Here is a 16317-nt window from a genome sequence, read left to right as displayed (position 1 = left end):
CTAGAGGACATGAGGTGAAAGGGCTTCCTGCGAGTACCTCGGGGCCAGAGGAAGCTGGGGGACTGGGATTGTGGGGAGACTGGTCCCTGGTCTGGTCCCTGGTCCTGTCCCTGGTTCTGTCCCTGGTCCTGTCCCAGGCGCAGACAGCACTGGGTGCAGCAGCACTCACAGCAGTGAGAAGCCAATCGATCGACTCACTCAATTAGTGCACTAATGTTTTAATCAATGCACCCGTAAAAGTATGACAGGAGGCCATTTTTAACTGGCTGTAAATTTATGAAGAACGGCGATGTAACTGGGAATTTGTAAACAGTGCATACGATAAAGAAAGGTTCCCTCTCTCCCAGATCAATAGAATTGATTGGACCTCCAGCATTAAATAAGCTTCAGGCAGAGAAATTATAGTGGGGTGATATTAGCCACTGGCCGAGACATGTGACCAACACCTCCGTTACTGCACTCTGTGGGGCTGTTGTCTTCTTTCCTTTGTCATAATTACAGGTTTATCAAAGGCCTAAATAAAGAGCTCTGGGAGGAGAAGCACACGGAGGCCGAGTGTAGACGCCAAGGCTTTAGCAGCGAGGAGAATCACACACACTCCTGAAGCTGATGCACGCTCTGATTACGCCCTTGTGACCTGGACCACCACACAGAGGTGCCCCGTACAAAAGAGGCATCATTCTGCCTGTCGGACAGCATTTTTTTAACATCGTAACACCATTTTGTAATATAATACAGTGTCTCCTTGTAATATTAATATATAAAGACTTCAATAACTCAGGAAAATAATTCACCGGTACAGTAACAAAAAGACTACATAGCTGTGTTTGTTCTACCAGTATAAAAATGATCACTTCGATGATCACTGTTAATGTGGGGAAGCCAAAATCAGTGTATGTATGACATCATCAGGTGGGATAGAGCTACGGTTCAGCTTGGCCTGGCCAATCACAGTGACAGTGATAGACCAAATCCTGACCAATCACAGAAGGCTGACAGATAACGTCCGCCCAGTCACAGCAGGTTGACAGACTTGCACCTGTCCAATCACAGCACACTGACAGGTATTTGGCCAGTCACAGCACACTGACTGACTAGCAAACAGGGCATGATGGGGAGGAGCCCGGAGAGCAGCTAGTCCAACACGGCCCAATTAGAACCCTCACTGGGGAGGACACACAGGTTCACCTCCACATTCACAACTAACATTTCAAGGGTACAGTTTTTTTTTGTTTTTTAATCTATCCCCCCCAGCAGATACAAGTATTTCATACCCACATGCGCACATGCCTAAGCATATGAGGATATATGAAGACATCAATAATATAATATAGATATTTCAGATTAGATTATATGATGTTCTCAACATTGTTAAATATAAATATTATGTCCCTCACTGCAAATTGGCTCACTGAGAGGATGTCAACTGTTCTGGAACACAAACTAATTAATGCATCAACACACCAGCATTCAATATCTGTCAAATAGCAATACTAAACAGGCACTGATGTGGTTATTTTAAGCAATTGGGTCTTGATGGATTAAAGGCTATGACAGTGAAATGGGTACACACACCACTGCTCTTTGTGAGAAACATCATGCGTGTTTTATTGACCACAAGTAATCCCAGCATTCCTAAACTGCTGCTTGCTTTTAGAATGTTCTAGAAACACACCAACAAACCCCAACATTCTGAACTGCTTCTTGTCTGCTTCTTTTCTTGAATTTATATTGAAAAGTGATTGGAACAAGTGTGAATGGAGGACAGGGTTCTAGAGCACAGGTAACGAAGGTCATCACCCTCAAGGTCCAGGTACCGCGGATTCTCCACTCTCCCTTTCCTAGGAGTCATGTCCTGTATCCTTCAAACTCATACAACCTTGTACAAAGTAGGCAGGGGGTGATCCAGTCCCTACAGCAGTGGTCCAGTACAGACTGTGTGGTGATCCAGTCCCTACAGCAGTGGTCCAGTACAGACTGTGTGGTGATCCAGTCCCTACAGCAGTGGTCCAGTACAGACTGTGTGGTGATCCAGTCCCTACAGCAGTGGTCCAGTAGAGACTGTGTGGTGATCCAGTCCCTACAGCAGTGGTCCAGTAGAGACTGTGTGGTGATCCAGTCCCTACAGCAGTGGTCCAGTAGAGACTGTGTGATGCAGTGGTGGTGCCAGGGTTGGGGGTGTTAAATACAACACAAAGTGGATAAATTTAATAAGATAAAACACATCAGTAAGGATGTGAAGAATTTCAACTAAAATAAACAATTTACCAAGCAATGTAGTTTGTTACCAGTGGGCTATTATTTCTATGCAATACAAAGTTTGTAATTAGCTTTCAGTAATGTGGTGTAATAGACATTACACTTATTGTGAGAGGCCACATGTGAATGAGTATAGTGGTTTTCTACATCCACAAACTTGACTCAGCCAATCAGAGTTCAGTTCAGCGAGACACAAAACAGATACTCTCCAAACACCTGGAAGTGAGTTCCAAAGACAGGGCTGGGTTTGGACACATAGGACACATTCTGTAAATCCCAGTGGGGAAAGAACAGCAGTAGATTAAGACAGATTAGGCCATGGAAGTTTGACTCCACTGATACTGATACACATCTCTTTGTGAAGCTCCTTCATCACTATCTAATCTGCCAAGGTGTCGGAGCACAGAGTCTCTGTATCAGAATCTCACAGAACTGATACTCTGGAGTGAACACACACACACACACACACACACACACACACACACACACACACACACACACACACACACACACACACACACACACACACACACACACACACACACACACACACACACACACACACACACACAATGTGTATACATGACCACTACCTCCCTCACATTAACATAAAAGCACTGATATATATCTACAAACAGTCACAAAAGCACAAAATCTGTGTGTGTATGCATGTGTGTGTGTGTGTGTGTTCACTCCAGAGTATCAGTTCTGTGATTCTGTGAGATTCTGATCTGTGAAAGTACAGAACACAGAAAGGTAACACACACACACACACACACACACCAACGTCCTGTTTGCAGGCTCCTGTCCTACAGAACTTTGTTGTTGTTGTTTATTTACCTCCTACCACGGTAGCATAACAGGCATTATGATCAATACGTTTACCATACAGAAGGATGAGGGTACAGCTGAGTTCTTTTAAGCATGCACATAAAAGAATATTAATACCAAAACAAAGCTTCACAAAGTTTTGCCTTTCTCAAAAGAGAAGCAGGCCCATCACCACAGAGATCGATAACGACTGTCAGCTTTAATGGACGCGTTCTGAATCCACAACCCCCAAACCCCCGGGCAGGAACTTAGCATCTCCAATGAGCAAAAAGACAAATTAGCTTTGTAATGATTCGGCAGCCTGTGACTAGTTCTCCCCACAGTAGGAGAGAGAGGCGGCGAGCTCAGAGTACACCCTGAATGAAGGAGTTATCACACACACACACACACACACACACACACACAGCTGTATGGAGGAGATCAGGGCAGGTTAGAGCCAGTGCAAAGTGGAGGCCCTTCAGCAGGTTGGGCTACTAATGCTCAGGGTTTTAAAGGCTCATTCAGGAAAGCTGTCAGACAGACCTGGAGACAAACATGGCTGATGTTGATGCATGTACGAACACACACACACCCACATACATCCACACACCCACCCACATACACACATACACACTCACACATACACAGTTATTAGTATTTCTTCCATGGAAGATTCTCTCTCTTTATTGCTTGCTTTCACTCTCTCTCTCTCTCTTTCTCTCTCTCTCTCTCTCCCCCCTTCTTTCTCTTTCCCCTGAGTGAAACCAGAAAGTTTGAGGTTGGACAAAGGCAGTCTTTGAGAAGTCTTTATCAGTCCTCACTGGCTGTGAGCTCAGAGACCACCTCCTGCTGGCTAGCACAGCATGGACTCAGCGTCCCTCTCACTTTGAAACCAACTCTCTCTCCCTCTCTCTCTTGCTCTCTTCCTCTTTGCCATCTCTCCTTTTCTCTCTCCTCCTCTCTCTGCTCCCCATAGCTGGGAAAAAGACACAGGAGCCGTGAAAGCAGTGCGGTCTGACAGAACCAGAACAGAGCCCGTCCACTAGCTTTAATGAGCCCGAATCCCCCCAGCCCTCCTTTCACCTCCCCGTCCTGCTCACGCTGCGCTGGGCACCAAGGGGCCGCCCGTGCCACCCTGGGCAGGGTCCGTATCTCTACACCGCTCGGCAGTGCCCAGGGGCACTACTACCCTGCCTCACAGTCTGAGCACAGGGAGGGTGGAGAAGGGCGGGAGGGGAGGTGAAGAAGGAGGTGGAGCAGGCGGTGGGGGCAGAGGGGCGTTTGGAGAGGCAGGTGGAGATGATCAAGCTACGCCACCAACCCCCCCCCCCCCCCCCATACACCCCACATGTCTGTGTACCACCCTCTCTTCTCCTCCTTCTCTCCCTCTCTCCATCCTTTCTACATCCCTTCCTCACTCTGTCTCTTTGTCTCTTTGTCTCTCTCTCTCTCTCCTCAAGCAGCATGCTGTCTTTATTTCATTATCGCTGGGTGCTAACCCATGTGTGGCCCCTCTCTCTCTCTCTCTCTCTCTCTCTCTCTCTCACTGCAGTGATTAATCGGTGTTGGGAAAACAACCAGACTCCCATGCATTTTGCCCTTAATTAACAAATTGCGATATATTATTAACTTGTCGAGCAAAGAAGGCTCTTCTGAATCATTTTCTCAGCAGGGGCTCCTCGTGGCCCCTAACTACGTTTTTTGATGTGAGGCGGCTCTACTTGTTTGCTTCTATTTCGTCGTTCTGATTAAATTATACTGCCGTTAATGTGGCCATTATAGTACAGGTGGAAATAAATCAGATGCCCACGATTAATTCAGCTCTCATTCAGAAGAGGAGGAAGAGGATGAAGGCGGTCGTCGGCTGCGTCTAAGGCCCGTGCCTTCCTCTGATGGGGGAAGCGGTAACGGCGAGGGTTCGTTCTCCGCCTCCGAGCCACGTGCCAGCGGTCTCCGGCCCGCCACCTGGGAGCAGAGGCCTCCCTTTCAAAACCATCCGCAATATTTATCGATCCAAACTCCACCGAACTAATTACCCCCAATTAGTGCACTCGCTGCTGTCAGTGGTAATGCGGTTTCCCATTAAAACGCTCTGCCATTTGCTCCCTAATTGCTGACCTCCTTTCCGAGCAGCTGCGTCGGCACCGTTGGCTGCTGCCGCCACCATCCTGGGCCATTCACAGGGAGAACGAGCCGAACTCCGAGCGAGCAGAGCTCTGAAGCAGCCGAACTCCGAGCCTGAGCCTCTCCTGAGTCCTGGATGTGGGTGAGGCAGGGAGACAGGCAATGTCAGAGCGCTGGAGGCACCAGACACGGGCTTGAAGTACTAAGAGAGGCTGAAGGGTCTTCTCTTCGAGGTAAAGGAACTCTGGGTAAAATAACTCCAGGTAGAAGAAGGCCCGTGGTGGCAGGGGCAGAGCTCCCTGCCTGAACACACAGCGCCCCCTTCAGGATTACACGCTCGCTGCAGGCCTAGCAACAGTCCTGCCGTAGGGCTGCCGAACTTCCACTGATTAACCCAGCAGGATTTAAAAGTGAGATTTTGAGAGCCAACTACACAGCTAGGAACCTGAAGGGGCACAGAGGAACAGCAGAAGGTCTCAGAGAGAGAGAGAGAGAGAGAGAGAGAGAGAGAGAGAGAGAGAGAGAGAGAATGAGAACCAGACAGGTGCTAGATAGAGGAAAAGAGACAGATAGAGAGAGGCCAGAGTGAGGGTTGGAATGAGAGAGAGAGAGGAGAGAGAGAGGGAAGAAGCAATAGAGGCAGATATATATAGAAAGACATATATAAAGAGAGAGAAAAGAGCAAGAAATAAGTTTCTTTACAGTACATTTCTTTACATGTACTGTATATGAAAAATATTTTGGCATGACAAGTTTAATGAAAACAGAAAATACTGAATAAAATATCCTGCAATAAAAAGTTCACGTCGTGTTGACGTACAGAACACTGAATAAAATATCCTGCGTTAAAAAGTTCACGTAGTGTTGACGTACTGAACACTGAATAAAATATACTGCGTTAAAAAGTTCATATAGTGTTGACGTGACATATTTTTCCCTCCATATTAAAGTCTTTTTATGGACATTTTTATTAGCCTGAACGAGGCTGATGGAAGAGGAGCCCACTCTGCATAATTTTTTGGCAACAATTTAATTTGGCTACAGAGGGAGTACGAGAGAGAGAGAGAGAGAGAGAGAGAGAGAGAGAGAGAGAGAGAGAGAGAGAGAGAGAGAGCGGGAGCGAGAGCGAGACGGAAAGACCCTGGACTGCCTAAGGAGAATTGAAATCTGAAACATCAGTAGGCAAATGTCAAGAGAGATGACACTGAAGAGTCATCAACCACTCCAGAGCTCATTTTCATATAATTAACTGGAATGCCCGAAAAGGGGCCACATCAAAAGGAAATAAAATATGCAGGGGGAGACGCTATTGTTCACCAAGGTGTAGCGCAGAGTGGAAACAGAGGCTCCTGGCGGACGCAGCAGCAGGTCTGGCTCGGTGCCGGGCGGAGTCCAGCCCGGAGCCACGGATCAAAGCAGCGTGTAATGACCACGCCGTCCTCGCCACGTGACTCCGGCATCCCCCTCCACCACGCCTGCCTCCACCAAACCTTCCACGCACAGCCAATCACACGCGCTTCTAAAAGCCACTCAGACTATTTTTACTTTGCGGTAAACGTGTTTTAATCTGCAGCGAGAGCGAGAGAGTTTCTCTTTTATTTCTTTCCCGCTCGAACAGGAAAAAGGAAGAGAAGGAATGACAGGGGGAGAGTATCTGAAAGCCCTTTCAAAAGACCAGCAATCTGACACAATCAACAGCCTACATTTCTGCCCAACTCTTAATTTCAATTCACCAAGAGAAACACTGTCCACATGACAACGAGCTCCAAAGCCAGCTTTATATAAGGAGGTGCTACCGTGCCCAGAGGACACACCTTTAATTACCTTTTAAGTCTATTAATACTCGTGCTTGATGGGTTTGTGAGCCAGTGACACCATTGTGAGTGCTATCAGCTTCTGCCACTCGTGACCTGGTTCTTGTGAGTCACCTACGTGGCTGATAATTACTCTCTCATCCGCGCGGGCTCCATGTGTTAAAAAGGCAGTGAGCTGGGAGGCTGTTTTCCTACGCAACAGCCGTGTGGCCACTGAGTGGTCAAAGGGGATTTACACGTAGGGCTCCTGATTGGCTATTTAGTTCAATCTGTGTAGATAAATATATAATTAAATAGATACAATCACGAGGGCACTCACCCAGGGAATTATATTTCACCATTCAGGGGATTCATTAATCTAAAAAGTTTCCAGCGAAATCTTCAGTTCTCTTACCCCCATACCTACGGGTGAATCTGGAGCAGACTTCATACAACGCCAACTAAGTGGATAATCTCAGGACTGGCACTGATGTGATATCCGCATGAATTCCGCACAGACTGTGCTGACAAATTTAAGAAGGCATTTAGTATTCATTAATATAATGCACATTCTTTAGCACTCCATGCTTGTGTACTTTAAATGGACAGAACAGTCTGTCCGGGAAGGGGGAGGTGGGGGGAGAAATGAGTCAGAAACAGTGGAAAGACCTGGTGCTGAAACAACAGCAGCTCCAAGCCAGGCAGGAGTTTGCTGCTTCGACAGCTGCAAGGCTGAAGTGAGTAACCAGCGGGGCTTTAATGGCTTCAGCAGAGCACTGAGCAATAGCGCCGCCCTGCTGGATACGTCGTGCCAGCCGCCCACCTGCCTGCTGCTCCATTATGGCTGGAATCAATGCGCAGCTGTACGGCGTGGAGGGCAGTGGGAGGGGCCCTTCGCCGTGCTCTCAGCTTGCCTTACCGCTGGAGGCTTCCAAAGACGCCCCACAAAGACCCAGTTTAGCAGTCCGCCCCCTCCTGAAGCAACATTGCCTCTCCCACCGTACACTCACTCACCACGGCTGAAGGACTCTGGGTGAGAGGAGCATGCAAACACAACACAAAGCCACACACACACACACACACACACACACACACACACAGACACAGACACAGACACACACACACACACACACACACAGACACACAGACACACACACACACACACACACACACACACACACAGACACACACACACCCCCATACATGTTTTGCACACGGCACAGTGTTGCTTTTGCCACAGCTATCCAAGATGGCGGCTTCAGGACTCAAGCACTTGTGCTATGAGCACAGAGATCAGGGGGAGAAGACACTCAGTGTCCTGGTCTAGATGCCCATGCTCTGGATACAACTACAAACAGCAACTTAAGCACACTGCACCGGCAGCCCAGAAGAGAAAACACACATACACACACATCTGTGAAAGTACAGAACACAGAAAGGTAACACACACACACACACACACACACACACACACACACACTAAGTTAGCGTACAGAACACAGAGGAGAAAACACACATACTCACATCTGTTAGAGTACAGAGCGCATCAAGCCTTTGACCTGTCACAGAAAGACAGAAAGAAAATGTGAGTAAGCAGTAATGTTGTAAACTGCAGATGAAGTGTTGGAGAAAGACGTTGCACAGATGAAAGAGCCCAGCAGATCCGAGGCGAGGCGGGTTCCCGCTTCACACCTCCAGCGCAGGTGTCTCCAGACCCGTGCGCTCGCCACATCACTGAGAGGCTAGATGAGCAACACCGCGCGAGAACAAAAGGCAGCACGCACGCAGGTGGCAAAGTGCCATCCTCCGCACGCACTGAAACTCCGCCGATCACATTAGCTTCTCTCAACACTGTAAAAGCCATCTTGAGGATGTTTGAGTCAGACGTGATAGCTGCTTCAACACCGCGCAACACTAAGCTTCATGATTAAAGATCTCGGCTAATGCTTCCTTGTAAAGCGGTGAATGAATGGATTTTTTTTAGATATCTATGAAAGACATACAGCACGTAAGAATAATCTTTTATTAGAACACAGCACAATTCTGAGCTCCACCAGAGCTGATCGGGTATATATATTTAATATATTTATATATATATTTAAAATTCTTTTTAAATCAATTACGCAGATGCTTTTTAATTCTAGCCTGTGTACATACCACTCATGTACCTCATGAAAACATGCTGACATTCATAACTTAGATATTTGTAAAGGCCCTTCATTCCAGTGCTTTCATAGGGCACACAACTGGCAGAAATGATATTCGGATATCAGACCAAACCACTGTTCAGCACAATCAAACGCAGTTACCGGGGTATCAAACCAAACCACCACTGAACATGATCAAATGCAGTTACCGGGGTATCAAATCAAACCACCACTGAACATGATCAAACACAGTTACCAGGTTATCAGACCAAACCATTACTGAACATGATCAAACACAGTTACCAGGTTATCAGACCAAACCACTACTGAACATGATCAAACACAGTTACCAGGTTATCAGACCAAACCACTACTGAACATGATCAAACACAGTTACCGTGGTATCAGACCAAACCACCACTGAACATGATCAAACACAGTTACTGGGGTATCAGACCAAACCACTGTTTAATAAAAACACAGTAACCGAAGTATCAGACCAAACCACTGTTTAATAAAATTGCAGTAATCAAGGTATCAGACCAAACCACTACTGAACATGTTCAAAAACAGTTAACAGGGTATCAGACCAAACCACTGTTTAATAAAAACACATTTACCATGGTATCGGACCAAAGCACAGTAGAAAATGATCAAACTAAAAAGTTACTGCAAGGGTGAGGGGAAAAAAGTACTGAAATACCTAAATAAACCCAGAGTGACCAACCACCACCATTAAATTCCCTAATAAATCCAGAGGGACCAACCACCACCATTAAATACTTATATAAACCCAGAGCGACCAACCACTTCCATTAAACACCTAAACAAACCCAGAGCGACTAACCACTCCCATTAAACACCTAAACAAACCCAGAGCGACTAACCACTCCCATTACAACAGTGCCGTTCCAAGCACAACTTCCATATAATGCAGAAGAATGGACCTAGACTTTAGAAGATCTGCTACACACAGAAGGCCCTGAACACAGAGGCCACTGCAGGGGCCTTGGAAAATCAACAGTACATTTTTTTTTTCTTAAATCGCTTGTAGGAAAAGCGGACTGGAGGAGAAAGACACTCGTACAACCGTCCGTCCCCATCTGAACAGGACAAGCGTTTCTGGTGTCCAGTGAGTCTTTGTCCTGAGGAGAGAGAAGGACAAAGAAGCGGAGTGTGGAGACACGGGCGGACGTGCGCCACTTCAGCACGGATGTGGACGGCAGCTCCAAAGGACAGATCTGAGGGCCGCCGTGCTCGGGAAGACGCGTGGGGAATCAGGAAGGTGACCGTGGGCATGCCGGACCACGGTGGAGAGGGAACCCAGAGGGCGGGCCCGGCCGGGGAGCGCTTCCGAGAATGAGAGCGAGACGAGGGGTGGGGGGTATTCATTACAATTAGAAGCTGTCCTTTGACTCCGTGCGTGGGGTGTTAACGCCATCACACACGTTCTTCGAAGGGAACCGTGAGCGGGTCCGTGTGGGAGAGCGCAGAGGTACGCAGAAAGCGCCTGACAAAAAGCACATTAGATCAGGAGGGATCTGCTAAGAGAAAGTCTTTTTTTCCCTTTTCCTCTCAAGTCCTGAGGAGATGTATATGGAGAGCCCTAAGCCCCCAGTATTATGTCCCAGCACGAAGTCGTCCACTGAGGAAATCGCCCCTGAAAGTCAATTCAAGCCATCACAGATTGCAAAATGTCTTCCATCCGGAATAATTGAATTTGGGGCTTAGATGATTAGGTCTGCCGTTTTTTAAACACCCTAGCTGAGGTTTGAAGTTCCTCCCCCAGCACAAACTGTACCTGCCACCTCAGTGTTACAGCGGATCACTACTGCACACAAACGAGACTGAAAACGACTCTGTTGCCTTTCATTTAGCTCGTTATGTGTTAACGTATTTATTTATATGTATTTCAAAGATATGCCTTGTCCTTTTTTGAACCACCGTTTGGATAGTGTTGTTCTGACCAAAGCTCCGATGTTCTGAAGCTGACATATCGTACACAGCGATTGGTTAACAGGGAGCGGCGATGGCGGTGAGGGCTGGCTGTTTCACTGCTCTGTCAAAAGAGAATGGAGACATTTAAAAACCTAAAGGTCAACAATAAATCAGCATCTTGAACACTGTCCAAAGGTGTGATTGGTGACAGCTCACCGGGAGAGGAGAGGAACAGGTATGTCTGCACAGAGAGGGGAAGGGAAAGAGACATAGAGCGAATGAGAGAGAGAGAGAGAGGGAGGGAGGGAGAGCAAGCGTGGATATGGCTTATCAGTGCAGACACAGCTCACCAGCCAGCCAAAGCCAGTGTGTTAGATCTACTCAGAGGTACCATGGAGTGGCTCATCGTGATCCAGATGCTTCTGGTGGTGGAGAAGTCAAAACACACGTCAGGGCCCTTAGACACAACCAGCGTCCACTTGAGGAGTGGCGGCCAGACACGGCAGAGCACCGTCCCACGCAAGAACCGCCCAGATGTTCGCAACAACACAGAAATAAACAAATAAATAAATATAAACATGTCAGCAACTTCTGCATGGTTTTGCTCTTCTGGAGTCCCGAAATGCAACTCAAGCTATAAAATGTAATTTCTACAATAAAAACCAGCATTGTTCAAAGGCACACAGGACCAGAGCAATTCAGTAATACCGCCTTAAATATTGTGCAGAGTATTCGTGAGGCAATTTCCTGTCGAATGCAAAATACCCTATTTCATTATAAGTGCCCTGGACAACAGCAACCAAAGATCCAGCACTGTGATATCACAACTCTTTATCAACACAAGCCTTAACGAAGGCGTGTAAATTGCCTTCATTAAGACCTAATCGGCTTAGAATGTTTAGGTATACAATTATTTTTGCTCGCTCACCCTGCAAGTGCTGCAACTGTGACAAAATCCCCTCTCCCTTCATGGGGTCACGAGGAGGCACTCTGGACCTTTCACAAGTCGTCGGAAGCCTCCAGACGACATCTTTTCACTGAGCCGGGTGCTAATAAGCAGAGCTTTGCCAGAAATGCTGCTGTTACTCTGGTGGGAAGGCTCTGATCACACCCTCCCACAATGGGCCGATTTTTCTTGCCCAGTGATTGAATCCAAAACGAAAGCTTCTTTTCCTTTTCTCATCTCAGTGAGTAGGTGTCGTGCCGGCAGACACAGGTGTCTCTCTTACAGCTCAGCCGCACGTCCGCTATGATCAACGTCCTCTCCTGGCGCTCACGAGGACGTCACACCCAGACCGGCCTGGATAATGAGGGCAACTTCGTGGGAAGTGTCCTCCAGGGTAACCTTCATTCCACTCTTCGTCGGACCGGGCTGCGGGACGGTCGCTCCCTGCCACTCTGCGCAGGAAAACCACGTTTCCAATAACGTGGCAGGATTTGCAGTAACCCGCGCCAACCTTTCAGGAGCCTCTGGGAGGGCTTGAAGAGGAGGCCCAGCAAGGGAAATATCCGGAAGATCTCCGTTTTATGACTGATCTCAGTACAGTAAGGCGGGCAGGTAACTCGTGGGACTGAGGCTAACGATCACAATAACTGGCCTCATAACAGCAGAGCAGCAGTGCGGAGCCAAACTGCTGCTCGGGATTTACTACGCACGGAAATAAAAGAATTTACTTCTGACATGTCAATTCGGAATATTTGAAGCAAAACTATATCCTACCACATCCTGCAGTATCGGGTTTGCCTGCGTTAGATGCACATACTCATTTTTCACAGCAAGCTGGCCCACACAGGCCACCGTACAGAGTCTTACGAGTAAGTGTGCTACCTTCTGCTTTATTGCAGTTTGAAGTGTTTTTTAAATTAAAATATTAATTATGTCTGATGATGATGCTTTTCCAAAGTTCTGAAAATATTTTGAAAAAAAGAATGAAATAAAATAAACATTTAGAAATACCTTTGTGCTGTGCATATCTAAGCTAACACACCTAGCTCCCAGGCAAACCCTTGAGCTTGAGCTGATCTGGGTCAGAGGGTGCCTGGGTCTTCCGCAGAACCAACAACCCCCCCCCCCCCCCCAGATGCTGGTACCGACTACGCCCGTGGGTCCAAAGATCAGGTCTTTGGCGAGGTTTCCATGCGGTTCCTAATGGAAGCTGAAGACCCGTTCTCCCCGAGTCCCTCAACATAACATGGCCAAGCTCAACCTCGGTGACCTCCGGATGCGCGGGGCAGATGGGAGTTGGGGGCGTCGGGGGAGAATGTCAGGGGCAGATGTCCACGCTCCTACAGGGCCCAGCTGTGTGATCTCCGAGTCTCCACCGACTCTTTTAAGAGTTGTAATCAAAAAACCATTGTCACACCGCTCAAGGTTTTATGAATCACCATGGCAACAGGCAGTCCATGATTTATGTACAGCAAACACAAATGTACACACGTACGCGCACATACACACGTGCATGCACGCTCACACACACTTCAGTATTTGGCTGGTTTGGACCAGGGCGTGATGATGACATTAAATGGTTATTGTGCTGCACTGTGTGGATGTGTGCGTGCACAGGAGAGTGCACGAGCATGTGAGTGTGTGTGTGTGTGTGTGTGTGTGTGTGTGTTTGTGTGTGTGTGTGTGTGCGCGCGCACATAGGAGTGCGTGTGTATGCGCATGCATGCATGTGTAAGTTTGGTCATTGTCTCCCTGTCCGGCATGCCCGTTCCACTGTCCTATCTGTGTGACAGGCGTGGTTAAGGCCCTTAGCCGTGACTGCATCGCAATGCATTCTCCCCTGCCTCGGCCCCACAGTGGACTCCTCCGCTTTTGTCCTCTTCACACGGACAGTACCACAACAGGGGTCGTGGGGGGAGGAGGGTGGTGGAGAGGGAGTTAAGGGATGCAGCCAAAGAAGGGGATTAGAAGACATTGATTTCTTCAGCAGAACACCTCAGACAAAAATCTACCTCAGAAAGACGGAGAAATCGTTACGGCCTCACGCTGCTTCCGAGCCGTGAAAGGGATGCAAACAAAGAGGACACGGCGCGGAGGGACAAGGAGTGTAAACAAGGACGGGGCGATACGGCGTTTGGGAATCACAATGCTGCTGTTGGCGGTGTCGCTGAGTGGTGGCAACACGCGTTTAAGCCCTCTTACAAACCGCTTTACTTACTTATCTATTTTGTGTTTGTGTGTGTGGTTAACAATGTGACCTATGTCACATGTGCTAAATGAGGGTCCAGGCGTGTGACGGCATTCGCAATATGCAACAAATGTAAACAGATTTGGTCACAATACACAAGACTGAATAGTCTTTAACCAGTGTACCCCAATGGAAAACAGGGACACCAATATTCTTTCAATTAACTGCAAGGCATATTTGAATCGCAACAATGCAATGATGGAATAACAATATGGTGTGGTGTATAACAATATGGTGTGGTGTATAACAATACGGTGTGGTGTATGGCTTCAACCAGGTCACAGTGGAAGTGCCAACAACCCTGACAAGTGTTCAAATGACCAAATATAAGCTGTTTAAAACCAGTGGCATTCCCAGTCACTGATTCAGAACCACTGATTCAGAACCACTGATTCAGAACCACTGATTCAGAATGCTACTTGAAACCTCAGAATTGTTTAAGAACATTGTCTGAGTTCCACAGCTACATGTCACACACATCACTGAGAATGACTTCACACTCGCAGAGAGTCATGTGTTGTCTGTAGTAACAATAAGCGTGAGAAAACTACCCAAACAAAAGGCACAAGCTGATCGTGTGTGTGTGTGTGTGTGTGTGTGTGTGCATGTGACGCACATGTGTGTGTGTTTCTGTGCAAAAGTCAAGGTGTCTGATTCCAAACACACACTATTACTTACAGCTAACATGGTCAAAGCCAATCTCATTGTTATTACGCATGTGAGTAACCATGACGTTGCCCACAGCAACAACGGCCTGTTGCGACACAGTCACCTGATGCTCTTCTCCACCTGCTCCTCCACCCTGACCCACAGAGCCCAGCTACAGGCGGCAGGTTGGAGCCTTTGGTGAGTGGAGATTAATCATGAGGGATGGAGGTTAGGTGCTCCAGGGGTGGCCTCCTCTCAGGTCAGGCAGACATTAAACGCAGGCTGAGACGGCCACTGGGTGACAAGGCGAATATTAATGTCCCTCCAAACCTCTCCCTCACCTTCTTTTTTAAGGAAGTGAAATTTAATAAATGATGAGCGCGAGGATATATGCAGAAAGACAGACGACGTTGTCTTGATCTTGTGGAGGACGAGGCTGGAGTCATTTGCTAAAGGACGGTGGAGCAGGAGGACGGCTGTCCCCGTCCCTCGCGTCAGAGCGTCTCCGGGTCACTACGGTACGCAGGAGTCCACGTACCGCCCTCTCCATCCTATCGACAAACGAAAGCAATTATGAAGTCACTGTTGCGTTTCCTAGGAGATGGAGAGAGAGGCGGGTTTCCTGAGCGCTGCTGAGCCTCGAACTCTCCTCTCTGTTCATCTGACAGACAGAGGAAGGAGGAATTATAATCCCACTCGCAGTGTGTCATCTGAACCTTAACACCGTCACCGTCAGCACTCAGCCCACACACTACTGTAGCCATAATGTGTCCTAATAGGGACGTGAAGGACTCCACACCCTGCCTGGAGGTGCTGAAAACTGATCCAGGTACAGATGCCAGCTCTTGAGCACCGGCGGGGATTTTGTGGATAATTTATTTATTGGATTCGGTGGATAATCACCATTTTGTTTTACGTTTAAAAAAAAAGATAAAAAAATCCTAAGCACAAAAGTGTCTACAAAACCCTTAATATTATTGTGATTGTAGAGTAGCCTGGTCCAGGAGCCGGGCACGGGCCAGAGTAAAGGAGAGGTCCGTAATCACGCCTCAGAGAAGTGCTGCCTGCCTGGGTCAGGAGTTGAGCCCACCGCAGAACCACGCTACTTTAAAGCACCATCACCATCACTTACTCAATCAGACAGGAGCGTACACACTCACTCACTCACTCACACACACACGTACACACACACACACACACACACACCCACCAGAGTACATAAGTTAATGTGCCAAACTAATGAAGTGCGCTGATTGACATTTCTGAGCAAATGATGCTTCCCTCATCAGCCAGGACACACACTCACTTATCTGACCTGCCACAGGAGGAAACGAATACACACCATAATGGCTCCGGTTCTCCCAGCCCTCAGTCAGCAGGCCCTGAACTAATCTCCACCCCCTT

The 16317-nt window shown here is 47.8% G+C and overlaps 1 long non-coding RNA gene across 1 annotated transcript in view; it reads right to left on the bottom strand.

The window, feature by feature from the left end:
• Positions 1-1591: 1591 nt before the first annotated feature.
• The window catches only part of LOC143490955 (uncharacterized), a 109385-nt gene continuing 94659 nt past the window's right edge, over positions 1592-16317 (bottom strand). The window contains exons 3-4 of the long non-coding RNA XR_013125051.1: positions 8511-8545; positions 1592-2145 (exon numbers count right to left, since the gene is read on the bottom strand). This is a non-coding gene — a long non-coding RNA (uncharacterized LOC143490955). The remainder of the gene's footprint in view (positions 2146-8510; positions 8546-16317) is intronic.

This window comes from Brachyhypopomus gauderio, unplaced genomic scaffold (genome assembly GCF_052324685.1).
Source record: "Brachyhypopomus gauderio isolate BG-103 unplaced genomic scaffold, BGAUD_0.2 sc68, whole genome shotgun sequence".
NCBI classification, from domain to species: Eukaryota; Metazoa; Chordata; class Actinopteri; order Gymnotiformes; family Hypopomidae; genus Brachyhypopomus; species Brachyhypopomus gauderio.
The sequence above is the reverse complement of the archived record's forward strand: the minus strand, read 5'-3'. Positions and strand labels throughout refer to the sequence as shown.